Consider the following 15359-nt stretch of genomic DNA (forward strand, 5'->3'; position numbering starts at 1 on the left):
AAAAAAAAAAAAAAAAAAAAGAATGGCTGTGGGAATCCAAGGGAATCCTTACAAAGCCCAAGACAGGCCAAGGTTTCTCGGTGCCCAGCCCTCCGCCCACACAGAGTGACACGTGCTCCTTCACCCAGCCACACCAGTCCACACCCAGCCTCACCACCACCCTGCAGTCGCGGAGCTGGTGGTAAAGTACACTGCCCCATCAGCCTGCATGGCCAAAAGGGTCCCACTCCCGGGCCTGTCACATGAATGCTCAGAAGCCCACCCAGAGAACAGCGCCTGGCTGTTAACCCGCACTCACAGAGGGCTGAGGCAGGACATCATTGCAAGTTTGAGCCCAGCCCGGGCTTCGTGGTGACTTCAAGGCCAGTCTGAACTATATACCGAGACCCTGTCGCAAATAAAAACCCAAAACCACCTGCTCAGACAGTAGGGGCCAGAGGTGGGATCCATGATCTATCTCCTAAAAACTGCTTGAGCCTCAGGGTCCTTAGTAACCTGTCAACTATACAGAGCATTTCCTAAACATGAACATGGAGTTCCCTGAAACACTTCCTGCTTAAAAAGAGAGGGCTGGGATTAGGTTATTCTTCCAGCTCCTGTGAGCCTCCAAGTGTCTTATTGTTGTTTGTTTGTTATGGGTATTTTGCTTTGATCTTGACCGTCCAGGGGTCAGACCCAGGGCCTCTCGCATGCCCTTCATGTACGTTCTGCCACTGAGCTACAACAACTCGAGCACTGGGTATTATTTTGAAAAGAAATATTGAGCTTCTAGAGCCAGAGAAAACACGAGTCAGGGGAAAGCAAATCCCAGGAGAAATGGCAATTCCTAGAGAAGTGCAGAGGGCAAGAGTTGCAGGACGCGCCTTCCTCTCTTCAGTCCCGGGAGTTGTCCATCCACACCCAGCAGCACATCCGCGAGAACACACACACTTGATTGGAAAAGTATAGGCCAGTGATGGTGAACCTTTTACAGCTTCCAATGATTCAAACAGCCTGCGTGGCACGTGTGCCATAGGTTCGCCACCACAGGTGGAGACCATTAGGTGATACTAGCAATAGAGAATCGAGTTAGTTGCAAACTCACTGTCAGGTGTGGTACATTAGCTCCCAATGCTCACAATCCCTTTCCAAGTTTGGTTCTCAGTCCTAGTTTCCCCTCAATCATTCGAAGAGACTTATAGAAAAGTACTTAGGCCTCCCTCCGATCTGCTGACATGGAATCTTCAGGCTTAAAGCCCAAACTTGAGCCAAGAAACTGCTGTTTAAAATCACGCCATTCTACCCCTGACTCCTCTCTTCCCTCAGTCTTGGGATAGGTCAGAGAAGAACAGCAAAATTGGATGAACTATTAACAGCCCGAGCTCACCTCTACTCACCCGAGAAGCCAAAATGGAGGACAGGGGAGACGAGACCCTTGCCTGATGCCATCCTCAGGCTCCAGCCCTGCCCAGAGCAAATACCTCGGCCAACGCAGGTCTGTGCCTTGTGCGCTCCTCCCCAAGTTCTAGCTCTGAGACAACCCAAGTGTACATACAATCAAGCAGACCAAAATGAGTCTGGAGGAGGCCTTAAACCCTGATGCCATTCCTCTTCCTGCATCACCCTTGCATGAAATTCTCGGCTCCACTCAAGTCCAAGGCCCCACCAGTCACCCTGTGATTCTACCAATGACCCCGGGAAGCCCAAGTAACAAGGGCGATTGCCAGCTCTACTGCAGCGTCTTGCTCCCTCCCAATTCTTCCTCCCCCAACGGTTACCTTGTTCCTTAGCACGCTAGAGCAGGTGAAGCCTGTTTAGGCTCAGGAACACGGTACCTTCAATTTTCCAGCAAACGTCAAGACACATGACTGACCTTGTTTATTGCCACAGAAGTTGGCCCCACATTCATGTGCACAATGTGGATCGGATGAAGTGAAACACCAACCCCGTTCTCAAGATTAAGAAAGAGGTTTGGAACAAAATTACCACTATGGCCAGAGTACAAATGTTATAAACTATAGCATGGGGAAATTAAGGGAAAAGTTCGCTAAATTAAGTCGGACTTGACTTAGGCCCTAACAATAGATGAGTAGGATTTCAACAGAAGGGAAGTAGGAAGAGACTATTTTAGACACAGTGAATGGTGTGGCCCAAGGGACACAGAGAAATCCTGAGCCCAGTCAAGGAAGAGCTAAAATTCCAACGTGGACGAAGGACAGCCAACAAAGGGAACTTGTGGGTGACAAACAGACTAGAAAAGGCTTCACTGCCAGCCCGAGGGATCTGGCCTTAGTTTGGTGTCCCAGCTTTGAAGCACAGGAATGACAGTTGTGGTGGGATGGCCCAAAACAAAGATGTACTGGGCCGAGGACCGGTTAAGAGGCTATGTGATGATCCTCACCCATAACCAGGGCTCTGACCCAGCCTAGGAGCTGTGAAAACAGAAAGGTGACACAGGCAGAGGAACTGCGGAGAGAACTAAGTGACAGATTGTACTCACCTTTCAGTCCCGCTCCTTCAGATTTCTCCACACCAGGATGGCACCTGATGGAACAGGTGCGACAACACAGATGTCCCAGCTGCACAGACCAGGGCCGCTGCACAGGAGGAGTGACAGGGCACAGCATCTGGTCAGCAGCAGAGCCCCGCAGGGTCTGTTTCTCTCCCCTGTTACTGTTACTTTGTCCTTGTGGCTTCCCTGCCACAAGAAAGGACACTCTGCCGCGTGGGGTGGCAAAGACACAGGGAGTTTTCTGAATTGAACACAGCTGTGCTTTTTGGCTGCTCTCAGACCCAGGGTTGCAAAAATATTTTAGACCTGCAGGCACCTACTTACCCCTGTCTGCTTCTCGTGGGAAAATTTTACAACTTTCCCTGAATTTATTACCTTAGCTCAATTTTTTTTTTTTTTTTTTGCCTCCTAACCAACTGGTAATTTTCCTACCTTCCAGCCCTGGGCTCCCTTGCTAGTGTGAACTGAATTCTGCCCATAAACTCATCCCTGAGAGCCCTTAATCTCTAATGTGACTGTATTCAGAGACAGGAACTGCAGAGTGGTAATTAAGGTTAAGTGAGGCCCTAAGATGCAACCCTAACCTAACAGACATGGTGTCCTTGTAAGAAAAGGAACAGACACCTACATACAGAGAGAAGACCCTGAGAGGATACAGGGAGAAGCTGGCAGGGATTTAGCACAGTGGTGCCCACCTGCCTTGCAAGCGCAAGGTCCTGAGTTCAATCCCCGGTACAAAACACAAAACAAGAACCAGATGGTGTAGTCTTGAGGAATGAGGTAACAAGAGTCAGTTTGGGAGGGTTTAAGTCAAAGGACATGGCAGAACTTCTCCCAGAGCTCAGATGCTGCTGCGCTGGAGCCCAGGAGATACAGGACATACCGGAGATGAAGTGGGAAATATCACATTGCCCAGCCCATTAGCCGTCTGATGCGCTAAGCTCAAGTTCTCCAAAAATCAAAGAATTCTAGGAACAGAGGTTAAGAGTAAGAAGATATCTATTGATAGGATAGTTCCTGAGGGCAGAAGGGGACGCAAATGGGTACTGAGGACCCCTCTCTACAGGGCAGTTTTATGGAGTAAAATCCACGTGGTACAACTTGAGCCAGAACCACGATCGATAAGGCTACAAGTGCAGTCACGTAGGTAGTAGAGGTCCAGTTGGGAAACAAGCCACGTAACAAGCGTGGATGAAAGAATAAAGATTCTCCTAGGAAGTGACGGGTCCAGAGGTCTCCGGTCACCCACCAGGGTGGCTGATGTCTCTCTAGACTTCCTTAGGCCCAATGTTTGTCCTCTGAGGAAGTATGCAGGTTTGGTCATCCTGTCTTTATCTTTGTTTTTTTGTTTTGTTTTGTTTTGTTTTTTTGAGACAGGGTCTCACTATGTAGTTGAGACTGACCTGGAACTCACCATGTAGCCCAGGCTGGTCTCGAACTCACAGCGATCCTCCTGCGTCAGCCTCCCAAGTGCTGGGATTACAGGCATGCACCACCACGCCCGGCCATCCTGTCTTTATCTTGAGGCCTGGCCTCCAGCAGAAGTATCTCTAGCCTAGCTGCAGCTGTGGTGTGCTTCACCTTTGTCCTGACCCTCTCGAGGACCTCGCCCTGACTGCCTATAATATTTCCACTTAACTCAGCTGTGTAACACAGGCATGGTGTGCTAAGTGATGGCCAGGATGAGATATGAAAGGAGAAAGGCCAAGAATCAAACCCTGGGTAATATCTAGATGGGTGACAGGAAAAGGCTCAGAGAGAAGTCAAAAATCAGAAGCTGGGCAAGGTAGTGCACGCCCATAACCCCAGCACTTGGGAGGCAGAGGCAGGAGGATCGCTGTGAGTTTGAGGCCAACATGAACTATATAGTGAGACTGTCTCCAAAAACAAACAACAACAACAACAACAACAAAAAAAACAGAAAGCCAAGATTTAGTCTCATCTAAACTAAAAAACAATTTTATGATAGCATAGATAATGGTGCCAAATGATACCAACAATAAATATTAAGAAAATGCCACCAAAGTTTAGAAAATGAAAGTCCAGGCCAGATAGGGGATTAAGTAGCCAGTAGATGCTAAGTAAGAGAGGCAATGAATAAATATATAGTACATCTTGGACAGGTAAATGAGAGCTGGGAGAGCAGATGGAAAGGAACGGAGTTGATAGGTGCTTTTATTTTTAACATTAGGACAACTGTCCCCATGTGTGTATATCAAGGGCCACTACAGAAAACACAGGAAATGGGATGACCTCAATCAGACGAAACGCCTCACTTGGGAATGAATGCAAGACCCCACCCGTGCTCAGCAAACGCCCCAGCACTGAGTCACACCCCCAGCCCTACTATGGTTCTAATCTCTCCCGTGAAATAGGTGAAGGAAGAATAAATCAGAACATGAAAAAGTGCAGCAAAAATGTCACCCAAAAACATATCCACTGGGTCAAACGGAGAAGTCGGTGGAGGCGGCCCGGAAATGACTGTGGACCCAATGCTACTCAATGCCAGCAGACAGCTAAGCTACCACAAGGAAGGAAAAGACCAGCGGGCCAATCCTTAGGGTTTTTCAGGGAAATTTGGAAATCTACCTTTCCAATGATCTTTTTAAAAATGACACTATTTTCACATTTTTTAAGAAATGCTATGTCGCTGGGGATTTAGCTCAAGGGTTCCACTGCCTGCCTTGTAAGCGCAAGGTCCTGAGTTTGATTCCTGATAAGAAAGAAAAAAAAAAAAACCAAACTGCTATGTAAACCAGAACAGAGCAGCAATTTATAATCACTGGCCAAAAGGATTTCCAATGGCCACAGAGCTATTTCACTATAGGGACCCAAGAAATTGGACAAAACTTTGCAGAAAATTTGTTTACAATTTTTATATATTTATACATCAAGAATAGAAGCAGGGCCAGGGATGTAGCTCAGTGGCACCCTGCCTGCCTCACAAGCACAAGGTCCCGAATTCAATCCCCAGTACCACCAAAATAAATACATAAATAAGCAAGCAAGCACAGAAGGGCTGTATCTATTGCTCAGTGCCAGAGCATTTGCTTACCCAAGGCCCTGGGTTCAATCCCCAGTGGGGAGGCAGGAGCAACAGTAATTTTTACTTTAAGCAGCGGTTTGACACACGTAAAAGATAAGGCTAGAAGGTAAGGATTTCTAGATTTGCAGTGAACCCAGCAGAGCAGAAATGGCAGACATGGGGCCACAGCAGGAAGGAGAAACCAGAAGAGCAGGACTGAGATGAGCTCTACTGCATTTCAGGATGCATGAGGGGAAGGGACTGAGGAGATACTTTCAAAGTGAGGGGAGACGTCATCCTGAGAGCTCCTCAGAAGAGAGTAGCTCCCGATAATCTAAAGCAGCCACATCTGTGTGTGGCTGATGAGAAGAGTTTGTTTTTATTTCCATCTTCCTGAAGCATTCTGCTCTGGGTAAAGCACACTGGAAAGGACAAAGGTTTGAAAGCTGAAGTCTACCCTTGGCAGTGGGCTTGTCTGTCTCAGGGCTTTGGTTTTTGTTGTGGCACTGGGGATTGAATGCAGGGGCTCCACACTGAGCTACATCCCCAGGACCATCCCCAACCTTTTTGAGACAGATCTTAGTAATTTGCCTGGACTAGGCTCAAACTTGCAATTCTCCTGCCTCAGCCTCCTACCACATTGAGATTACTTGTGTGCACCACCATGCCTGGCTAAACTCAATCTACTTTTAATCCCATTTCACATCTGGCTAAGAACACGGGCGAGTCCCCTCCTTGCAAACTGATGAAAGTCCACCTAGACTAGAATGCACATTGAGGACAGTGGAGGGCACTCCAGACTGAACAGGAAAAATACCCAGCAAGGATCTGAAGCTCAAAGCCCACTCTGGGCAAGGCATCTTCCCATCCCCTGATGGAATTTCTTCTGATGCAATGGATCTCTCATTTTCGATGAGTTCAGCAGTGCTTCTGACTTCGGCAAGCAGCGGCACCACTGAGCTAAATCCCTGGCCCTCTTCTGACTTCTTTGTGAAGCAGAAGAGACTGTGACCTAGAGAATATAGCAGGCACTTCTGACCATCTGTGCCAAGCTAATTTTAGCTGCTGAAACATCAGGGCTGAAAATGCAAAAAAAAAAAAAAAATGAGCTTAGCTATCTTCAGACCCAGAAGTATCACATAAATCCAAAAGCTAGGGAATTACAGGATACAATGCATCGAGGAGGTACAGACATCCAGGCCTTCAGCAGGAACTCAAGACAAAGCTGGCCAGCAAATCCCACCACCTGAAGTGGCCGAGCTGAAATGTAAAGGAGCAGCAGGAAGGGAGAAGCCAGGGTAACGTAAGCACTGATCGAGACGCCTGCCCCGGGCGACCACGCTCCTGGGGTACGGAGACAATGAGCAGGCCCGGTCCACGTCACTGAAGTTCCAAAGATCAGGGCAAGGATGTGGGGGAACATGCGGAAAATCAGAGAGGGGCAGTGACGACTCAGAGCCAGGTGCCGTGACTACCACCAGGTGCGAAAGAGACAAGCTGCGGTCACCACCTTGGCCTCTCTTCCAAGGCCCAGGTTACAGTGAGATCATTCCGTGAATATAGTGAGTGATCTATGGCCACTGGTCATAAGCGACCGGCACGCAATTTCTTCTTCTTCTTTTTTTTTTTTTTGAGACAAGGTCTCGCTAAATCACTTTACTCATCCAGGCTGGGCTTGAATCGACAATCCTCTTGCCTCAGTTTTCCAGAGTGCTAGGATTACAGGCATGTGCCACCGTGCCCAGACTCACCATCATTTTATCTAACAGCAACCGGAAATCAATTGTGCAGCTGGCATAAGATCACAAAGGAAACAGTTTCTCCCCACAAGGCACTTAGTTTAGCAACACCTAAACCATCAAACCCTTCTACTAAATGGTAACAATTTATCAAGCAGGCTAGTGCACAGCATCATCTCTAGTTAATTGCTGGTGAAGGCTACTATTTGATTGTATAACCTAAGATGTAACCACTGGATAAATTATGTCTGTTTCATGGAGACCCTAGCAGGAGAGAGAGAGCAGGGTCTGTCTGGTAGCATTCAACTAGACCTTCAATTCCACTCCACTGTATTGGTCTAGAAACATCTGGAACTTCAGCAAGGAGAACGCAACATTCCCAGAATTTTACCAGGTATATTTACAGTGTGCACTTCTGAGGATTGCTGTTCCTCCAGGAATTATATGCTTCTGCATAATGGAAAAGGACAGCAAGGCACTCAACTTTAGTATTCAATTGGTGGAAAATAAACAGTGTTACATCCACAACTGTGAACAGGCAAAGAATTCCCTACAGGATTCAACCAACGGCTTCGGGCTCAGTTCCAGCCACATCCATCTTATCTCAGAGCCTTGTGCTGTTTACCCTCAGTTTGGGTGTGCAAACACACACACACACACACACACACACACACACACACACACCTGGTACTGACAAGTAACCCTAAAAAATATTTTTCCAGAGCCCAGGACTTAGCTCAGTGGTATCACCGCCTGCCTTGCAAGAGAAGGTCCCAAGTTAGATCCCGTACCAAAAAAAAAAGAATAGAAAAATATTTTTTAGCTCACTAGCACCACACCTGCTTCACAAGCGCAAGGGCCTGAGTTTGATCCCGGGTACAAAAAAAATTTTTTTTTTCCAAGAGCAAATCCTATAACTCTTGTTTGTTTTTTATGGTACCGGGGATTGAACTGCAAATCCTATAATTCTGATGCAGATAATACATTTAAAGCCAACTTCTTTAAAAAGCAACACCTATACAAATTCAAATACTAAATTATACAGTATTTAAATAAAATTATATCAAAAATATGTATTTGTTAACTGTCACTCTCCACTGTGAGAGTTTGTCTTTGCCAGGGATAGATTTCAAATGCGAGAAATTAACAAATCCATTTCATTAAGGATTATCTACAGTAGGCCAGGTATTATGGTACACACCTGTAATCCCAGCACTAACAAGGCCGAGGCAGGAAGATCGCTATGAGTTTGAGGCCAGCCTGGGCTACAGTATGGTGAGACCTTGTCTCAAAATATAAATCATCTAGAATAATCATAGGGCCAGTGAGTAATTTTTATTTCTCTTTTATGATAAAGAATATAATTTATTTATCTCAAAGTTCATTTGGCCTCTTGGTATCAGGTGTCCCTCCTACTCCCCCCCCCAGCCACCATAAACACTCTGGTTTGTAGTTCAAGGCTGATCATACTTTAATTGCTTGTCTAAGGGCTACAGAGGTTGGAGAGAGCTGGGTCAGTGCTATGGGGAAACAGAGGCACCACGGAGAGAACAGCCTCGCACCGTCAAACCTGTTCCTGAAGCAGCCAAACAGCACTTGACCTGCATTTCCACCCTCCCACTTTTTTCCTGTCTGGCCCACTAAAGAGTCGCTTCTGGTGTCACCCAGTCACAGTCTGAAGAAAAACTTTCCGACAAATCGGTGTCTAAAATATTCAAGAAACGCAAAAGCCCAGACTCCTGGCTCAGGCCCTGCGGCTCAGCCTAACCCGGCTTCTCTGCTAGTAGAAAGGCACCAACCAATGTCCTACACTGCACCTGCCCCGTGCTTAAACTGCACGCTCTGCCTAGAATATCTTCCTGACTAGTGTTCATAGTACAGTGGACCCTCGAGTTACAACCAGCCTCACAAACAACTCGGTCTACGACCAGTCTTTTAGCTTTAACTTACGACCAATGTCTCGAGTTATGACCTGAATGCGATTCTTTCCTGTGTGGAGTTAATGGAGAAATCCTGGGCCGATGTCTCTCTAAGGACACTCAGGTCTGCCTGTGTCCAGGAGAGAGACTTTGAAGGCTGTGGAGAGGAGCCTGAGCCTCAACTGACCCTGTGGTCGGTGGCACCGTCACTACGGCAGAGTCCATGGGCTTGCGAGTACACGGCCGAGACGCGGAGGAACCCTCAGAGGAACTTCCGGCTGAGCAGCAGAGAATGGCACCAAGAAACCATCTAAACAGGAGGGGGAGCATCAACAATCAGAGCAGCAAAGCTCTTCTGAAACAAAGGAAATCTTGACAAAATGGACAGAGCTACAAACATTTGGACAGAAAAAGACGATTGCATTCACTTGCTTCATGACTACGACGTGTCATACTACAGAGCAGTGTTAGAGGAAAGACAGAAACAGACAACCTTAGACCAGTTTTTAGGTCTGAAAAGGTTGAGACCCAGTGAGCCAGAAGCAGGTGCCCGTGGGCTCCAGACTCTCCCGAGGAGAGAAAGGACACCAAGAGCCAGATTCCTGATGCTGTCATGGAAGGGGCCTCTCTCTCCAAACCAAAACCTCCTTCCATTCCATGCTCCCTTCCTGCAGGCCAGAGATGTCGACTTAAATGGTGCGTGCAGTACGAAATTGGTGTTTCTGGTAAACCAGGCACAGCTCACACCTTTTTGGTAAATACACTAGGAAAATGATTGATGTTTCTGATAAATTACGCTCATTACAAAACCCTTTTTATTATGAAAAGGTTAAGGGGTACTTTGGAAGGTTCGGAACACATTATGGGTATTTCCATTATTTCTTGTGGAAAAAAATAGTCTGGACTTATAACCAACTCGAGTTACAACCCAGCCCTCATGAACAAATGGAGTTCGTAAGGGTCCACTGTACAGGATAAATATTTTTTCCAAGTCAATAAATTCAAAACCAAGGCACAGTCCAAAATTTAGATTATATACAAATCCTTCCCTACCAGACTGAAAGTATGTGTATCTTTTGAATTTTAAGCATCATTTATACAGCCAGTGCGGTAGATTAATGAATGAGCAACTTGGAGCGCCCAGCTGAGCGGAATCAGCGTGATCTGGGTGTGGAAGACCCACCTGAGGGTTGTGGCCAATGACATAAAAAGAGACCTGGAGGGGAATATTGATTTTCTAGGAGAAGCTTGCCGGGGTTGGTTTTCCCGATGTGAACTTGGCTGTCCTCAGAGAGGGAGGCTGTCCTCAGAGAGGGAGCTCGGGGCTTCTCGGTCGCTGGAAATGGCTGCTGTTCTCGTCAGGGAGCTGTGATCTGCCCCGAATCACTTCCTGGCTTCAGGGCAGAGCCCTCACTCGGCAGGTGCAGGTTCTCTGACCTCCACCACTGGCCTTTGGGCCTTCCAGGTGCAGACCCTCCGTATGGACAAGCAGGCGTTGTTGCGTGGGCTCTAGGCCACTGGCTGGACTCCTGGAGGACCTGCCTCGGGCTCTGGGCCTTCAGCTGGACTTGTGAGGGACACTGCCATAGGCTCCAGGCCCTTGGCTGGATTCTTTGGGCCTCTAGTAGGCAAACAGATGTCTTGCACTCCTCTGCAAATAGGCCCCAGGCCCTTGGCTGGATTCTTTGGGCCTCTAGTAGGCAAACAGATGTCTTGCACTCCTCTGCATTTGACATTTTTGGGTGACTACTATGAGATAATCCTACAAATGATGTGTCCTGTATTAAATCCACTCCCTTGCCAACCCTGACCACAACAGCCAATAAGTTTACCTAGTACTTAGTGGGACAGGTATCGGCTCGACCCAGGTTGTGCCGTCACAGAACCCAGAGTCTAATCAGAGGGGTTACAGGTGGTGTGGAATGAACGGTATGGATACCGGAATGTCTTCAATGTTTTCTAGTGGGTGTACACATTTACTGAGCTCTCAGGCTCTAGGAAAGAGCACTTGTACTATTTATGAGCTCCAAGTTAAACCTAATGGGCCATTTCACAAGGAAAAGAAGGATTCTGAAGTTAGGTCGTCACATGTTATTGGGCCAAGCAGCGACTGGGTTCAAACTCAGCGGGGTCTGGGCCCCCTCCCCCGCCTACCCTACTTCCAGCCTGAGCCACACCGTGTGTTACGGGAACACGTAGTCAGCCTAGGGAAAGAAGTGCCCAGGCAGAAGAAACATCACAAGGTACCTTCACGGAGTGGTGAATGGGTGAGGAAGACCGGAGCTCAACATGCCTATGTTCAAGAAAACAAGCAGGTCAGGGGCGCCATCCTGGAGATTACAGAGGAGCTGCAGTGTTTAGGTCATGTGTTTCCATCAAGAAAATTCCCTCGGGGGGGTGTAGCTCAGTGGCAGGCTGCCTTGCTGGCATTCACTGGGCCCTGTTTGAAACCCCAGCACCATAAAGGAAAAATACATGCTCGACCTTAAGAGTAGGCACCATAGCCCTGATTCTCCCACCACCAGCAATGTACTCGGTGCAACTGGTGGTAAACCCGAGGGCTTTTCTCGGTTAGCTTTGCGTTTCCACGTTGCCACCGAGAGGCAAGAAAATGAGTACCGGTGTTTCTAACAAGGCTTGGAGCCTCAGAAGCTGGTGGCTGTTTCTAACCAAAAGCAGATCATAGCTGCTGTCTTTCTATTATCGAATTCCTTGCCACTGCCAGGGTTTCACTCCCTGGGGTCATGCGTATCACAAAGCTGTCAGAAGATCACAAGAGTAGCATCGAAGATCATAATAGCACTTTGGATGTACAAAGCATTGTGTGCATTTCCCATTTAACCCTAAGAACAGTAAGAATCAGAATCTCTCTTGCTCATTTAACTAATGAAAACATGGAAACTTAGGACGTAAAGTTTCACTAGGAATCCAGGTCTCTAATCCCAATGCTATTCTGTCAGTCACTTATTTATGATACTCATCAGGCAGATTAAGAAAAACTGGTCCGTTCCTCATAAAAGACCAAAGGAAAGAGCTGCTATGATCTTGAGGAAAACATGTCCAGCCCTGTCTTGCTGCCCACTTCAAATTTCCATGCAACAAATGGAGAACCATTTAACCAAGTGATCAGGCTCTGGACTTTGAATGCCCAGAGAGTATCAGAGTTCCTCAGCCTCTGATTCTGAGTAGCTTGTCAAAACAACCACTTTCTTCCGCCACCTGCCTCGCAAGCACAAGGACCCAAGTTTGATCCCCAGTACCAAAAAACAAACAAAAACAAAAACAAAAAAAAACAACCACCTTCTAATCTTCTAGCTCCTTCCTTTCCACGTAACTTCCATTTATCCAAACATCTAAGATTCTGTGTCAGGCACTGTTCTAAAAGCTGGAGCAGCCGGGCCTGGTGGCGCATGCCCATAATCCTAGCACTCAGGAGGCTGAGGCAGGAGGATCATTGTGAGTTCAAGACCAGCCCGAGCTACATAATGAGTTCCAGGTCGGTCTCAACTACATAGTGAGATTGTCTCAAAAAACAAAAAAATGCTAGGTGTAGTGGCGCTCGCCTGTAAAACCCATGCTGAGAGGCTGAGGCAAGTGGATCATGGCGAGTTCAAGGCCAGCTCATAATATGTAGCAAGACCTTGTCTACAAAAAAACCAATAAATAAATAAATAAATATTTTTAATTTATTTTTTTTGTTTTTTGTTTTTTTTGTGCGTGTGTGTGTGTGTGTGTGTGTGTGTGTGGATCAAACTCGGGTCCTTGCACTTGCCAACCACTGAGCTAAATCCCCGGCCCTTTATTTTTTGTTTTGTTTTATGTTTGTTTGTTTATTTGTTTGTTTGAGACAGGGTCTCACTATATAGTTGAGACTGCCCTGGAACTCACTGTGTAGCCCAGGTTGGTCTCGAACTCACAGCGATCCTTCTGCCTCAGCCTCCTGAGTGCTGGGATTACAGGCGTGCGCCACCACGCCCTAAATAAATAAATAAAAGTAACATCCTTCAAAGGTGATAGACAAGATGTTTTCTGATGTTACAAATAATAGAGATGGTAGTGGGGTGGAAGTCCTGCCTACAAGGAAGGGACATCAAATTCATAGCCAGATGACAAGGAGCCAGACTGCAAAGCACCAGGATCCACCCTATACTTGGTAGGTAGGAAAGGATATTAATCATCATGTAGTCTCAACTTTTAGTTGGACTTGGAAGCACAGAGGCTCAGCAGACTAAAGACTAGAACAAGGCCTTCGACTGACGGCATGGATGTTTCTTTCCATTATTCTGCAGAGTCTTTGGAGACACGCGGTTCAAATGTTAGCATTTTACATCTGTGCATTTAATCCCCTGGTACACAACCACCCCAGGGAAAAGATGACAGGCTTTTGTCTGACGGATGACAAAACTGAGGCTGCAGTTGGCTAAGTGACTTAGCCTAACGGCCCGTTAACAACTGAATTGAAACCCTGGCTATGTGGAGTCCAGAACAGTGTTCTTTTCCCTAGATGGATAGAAGTGGTCTAGCTGGTACTCTATGAACGTAAGACATTATTGTTAACAACTTCCTATTTTATGGTGCAGAGAACATAAAAAAGTCCAAGATAAAAGCAATTCACTTAGCTACACCACAAGAAGTCCCCAAGTTCTTTGAGTGGGAAAGAATATGTGACCCCACGTGACTGGACAGCCATGGCCCGAGGCAATCAGGGCCCCCGTGACATCTGGATACGGAACTGAGCCATTCAGTGCCACAATGCAGGGATTTCAGAAAGTGAGAAACAGTTCCTCTTGCATATAGCTGGAGCCAATCCAGACCAGAAGTCTTCACAGCCAGTAAACCCTTAGGTAAATGGCATACTTAAGTCTCTTGACTTGTCTGGCTAGGAAATCAGCTATAGCAGTTCCCAAACCTGCCAGCACATCTGAATCAGCTGTGGGAACTTCAAAGTAACAAGCGTCTTCAGATCCACCGCCCAGAGATTTAGAAACTTCCAAGGGTAGAGCCTGGGAACCTACGTTTTAAAATTCGGCCGGCTTAAAATCCATTGCTCTTTCCTCCCTCAGTGCTGCGTGACAGAGGGGAGATGCTTGATTTAGGGCTGCCTAGGGAAGAGAGTCTGCTCTAATACCCAAAGCCCCTGTGCAGTAAGAAGTCCTCGGAGGACTTCCGGGGGAGCTGTGAAATCTGTTGTCTCCCTCTTGGCCATACAGCCAAACCTGGGAAACTTTAGCTGAAATCAGTTTTCCAACCCTTTTGTGAAGCAGAGCTGCACCCCCTCCAGCAGAAAGAGTCTCAGCGCTCGAGCAACCCCTCCCCTCGCTGACCCTCAGCCATCAGCAAAGGGCCCAGTTGATGCCTTCTGCACAGCGCCTCTCCCGCCGGCTACTCCTCAGGAAAGGGGATTGAGGCAGTTCAGGCCCAGGCGGCACCCTCACTCGGGGAGACACGAGCCAGTTCTTACCTGTTTCCGGGAGGAAGAGGAGCTGCTCTGTCGCTTGGGAATTCTCTCTGCCAGGAGCTCTACTCTTACAACTCACTGGACTTTGAACAAAGATTGAGTTAAAAGCTGATGTGTTTAACAGGGATGTGTGGTCTGAGTTCAACTGACCTCTGTCCTAGCTGCCAGCTGGCTGGCTGGGCCCTCGGCTGGAAAATCAGAAAACCCCTCCGCAGCCCTGCTCTCCGGCCTACCTACCAGACAATTCCAATACGCGTCCGAACAGCTTTCCGTCTGGGCTCCCAGACATCGAGGAGGGGAGGAGGGCAGAAGAGGGCAGGGACAGGCTGGGAGGAGGTGCCTCCGCCGTCCTCGTTTTCTCCCTCAGGCAGATGCTTCGGTCACACCCAACCAACCCCTCTTCAAGTGAGGAGCCTCCCCACCCTTGGGTCAGGGCCAAGGGTCATCACCCGAGACACTAAGGCCTTGCTGGGGGCAGGAACCTGTGCGGGCTCGGGTAAACAGGCCAAGCCCCTCTGCTCCTCTGCCTTTTGTGCCTTTGGCCCCCCGGGGCTCTTACTCACCAGCTCCCGGCTCCGCAGCGCAGCCCAGGCTGTGGTTTCCCACGTCCCCCTTCCTCCTATATGCTCCTCCCACCTGAGTGCTGTTTCTGTTCTCCCACCTTCTGATAAATGTTGGGAGCCTCTCCGCAGCCCAGCCCCGCAGTGCAAGGCACCTGTGCAGCCCT

The 15359-nt window shown here is 47.8% G+C and overlaps 1 protein-coding gene across 2 annotated transcripts in view; it reads right to left on the reverse strand.

Moving 5' to 3' along the window:
* Positions 1–14845, reverse strand: part of Pdzk1 (PDZ domain containing 1) — a 34013-nt gene extending 19168 nt beyond the window's left edge. Inside the window, exons 1-2 of one of the 2 annotated variants that reach the window (XM_010629493.3) lie at positions 14636–14845; positions 2480–2576 (exon numbers count right to left, since the gene is read on the reverse strand). The gene's annotated coding sequence lies outside the window, so the exon portion shown is untranslated. The remainder of the gene's footprint in view (positions 1–2479; positions 2577–14635) is intronic. The other variant, XM_010629492.3, reaches the window with a different exon arrangement.
* Between the last annotated feature and the right edge of the window lie 514 nt (positions 14846–15359).

Source organism: Fukomys damarensis, unplaced genomic scaffold (genome assembly GCF_012274545.1).
Source record: "Fukomys damarensis isolate Sample0158 unplaced genomic scaffold, DMR_v1.0_HiC HiC_scaffold_33, whole genome shotgun sequence".
NCBI classification, from domain to species: domain Eukaryota; kingdom Metazoa; phylum Chordata; class Mammalia; order Rodentia; family Bathyergidae; genus Fukomys; species Fukomys damarensis.